This window comes from Octopus bimaculoides, chromosome 18 (assembly GCF_001194135.2).
Source record: "Octopus bimaculoides isolate UCB-OBI-ISO-001 chromosome 18, ASM119413v2, whole genome shotgun sequence".
Lineage (NCBI taxonomy): Eukaryota > Metazoa > Mollusca > Cephalopoda > Octopoda > Octopodidae > Octopus > Octopus bimaculoides.
Genome location: NC_068998.1, coordinates 54,792,221 through 54,794,799, shown reverse-complemented (window position 1 = coordinate 54,794,799; position 2,579 = coordinate 54,792,221).

The window sequence follows — 2,579 nt, the reverse complement described above, 5'->3', positions numbered from 1 at the left end:
TCTCTCTACTAGAGATCAAGTTTTAAAAAAATACGGCAAACTTTGCATGGAAAATTGTAAAAAATGTCCGTTTCAAAGTGGAATTTTTTTAAACTTTTGCCGTCCGGCAAATAGGGACCGATACAAAAATAAGTACTGGGGTCGATTTGTTTGCTCCAGCATGACCGCAGTTCAGTTACCGAAACGAGTAAAAGATAAAGGTCGTTTCTTTTTTTTTCAGCCATGATGCACTCAGATATTCTCTCGGGTTGGAACGTCTTTGATCATCGACTTGCAACACCGGACGAACCTGGGGTTAAACAATAACAACAATAAAAATACACCGGACAATGTAATCACTGATCTAGAAAACGGTGGGATGGGCATTTTTGAAAAGTCACGGTTCTGTTCCATCCAGGTTGACCAGGGACTAAACAACATTGTCAGAGTTATACCGAACACCAATCATGTTTGACTTCAACTTAGAAAATTAAACGTGGTTTCAGGAATTTGCAGAGTCTCCGTTGCCATAAAATGCAGGATGCCATTTTAAAGATCACGTGGTCAATCTTCTCCAGGATGTTTCCAGTTCAATGGCGCAAGAACATCGTCGCAGAGAAATCAAAAGACTGTTGCCTTCGCGCGTTTTGCTTTGAAATTCTGAACTGTGTTTTGTAAATAAGTCACAGTTGATTATTATTTCGTTCGTCTATTGGTTCCAGCCAGAGGCTGTGGTCATGCTGGAGCACCGCCATTATCGAGTTAATTTTCTTCTTATTTCATCGTGTAGTTTAAAACCTGTAGCCATTCGTGTAGGTTTGTGCGTACGTGCATGTGTGTGCGTGTGTGTGCGTGTATGTGTGCGTATATTCGTGTGTATGCGTGTGTGTGTAAATACATTCAAGACTACATATGTTTGCATATTTATGTGTGTGCGTGTGTATTCACTGTGAACATCCCTTGTATTTTTGGTATTTTTTAATGATTTTTTTTAGTATTTGCTTTTATATATATGTGTGTATATGCTGTGAAAACAAATAATTCTATTAGGAATCGAAATATTTACAGTAAATTTCAAAAATTATAAATGAAATCGAAAGACAATAAAATTAAAGAATGAAACACTTTTTTGTTTTTTCTATTTCAATTTTAAAATTAAATTTCCAAATCAACTTTTCTCGGCAAAAACAACAAAAAAAATCTTGTTTTCCATTTTCTCTCTTTTTTTCCTTTTTTTTTTTCAGTTAAATTCTTTGAAGACTTGTGGTTCAAACGTAATCTCAATCGTTTTGAGTTTGCAATAAAGTAACAAAACTATAAAGAAAAACAATTTTATCAGAAATAAACCGTCAGCCGCCTGCAGTGTACAATGAGTCGACAAGATTGCGTCTATGGTGTTGCTGGATAGGCTAAAAATAACAGCCAACCCGCCCTTCGGCTGCACCTTACCATCTCAAAAAGAGATGAGCAGATTGAATAATATTAAAAAGAAAATGAAAAAATAAAAAAACGAGACACCAATGGGCAAAGGTCAGCTTACTGCTAACCCAAAACACCGAGCAGTTTAAATGAAATAATGAAATCGATGTAACTAGACATTTCTTGGGCTGTTTCCTTCTGAGGAGGGGGCCTTTGCGCCGGAAATATAAAGGATTTTGTAAAACTTTCTGCATTGTTAGAAGCTTTCTCTATTTTCCATTTTTTTTTTTAGTTCTTTCAAGCAAACTCTTGTATGTACATACATGCATACATATACTCATTAACATATGCATGTATACATACGTGTGTGTGTGTGACTTGGCTTTAGAAACTACTTGGTTGTAATAAAAAAAAAAGGAAGGTGGCTTCTATTCTTGAGGAAGATATATGCTTGTCCCCAATGGAAAAGACGGGTTTTATATTCATTGAGCCTGGAGAAAGGGACAGTGTCCATCACATGTGAAAGCAATTTAAGATTAACTTGAAACCCTGCATTCTAACGAACCTGCCAAATTGCAGTTCGAATGCTTTGTTATTGAGGGAAACGGTGGTAGACGGGAGAGGTGGCAGTGGGGCGGGGGTGTGGCTCATGATATCGAACTCAGTAAACCTACATCTAGGTCTGTCATATGTATTACTGAACCACTCGATGTTCTGGGGTCTCATTAGATGATTGCTTAACGTGTTTTTTTTAAGCTTCGTTTTATATATTAGACTCTAAAATGTGCTCATTAACTTTTCCTGTGTAAGATTTAGCCGGATTAGCAAATCTGTATTAAGAGTTATTAAGAAAGGGAGGTTTATGATCCTTAAAGTTGAAAGGTGTGGGTGGCAGCAAATATTCAGCTCTGTCTTCTATTTTAAGATCGGTGGCTGTGCCTTTAATCTCTAAATTTATGGAAGTCTATACATTGGCGCCAGATATCTTAGAGTTGTTGGTAATATTATTGGCAAGATGCTTGTTGTAAACAAAATGCGAGCGCGTGTGTGCATGTATGTGCTTTTGTGTGCATCTGTGAGTAAACATCTATCAATATAGATATATATACGTGCATATATATATATATACATATATATGTATATACACGCACACATATGCATATACGTATATATATATATAT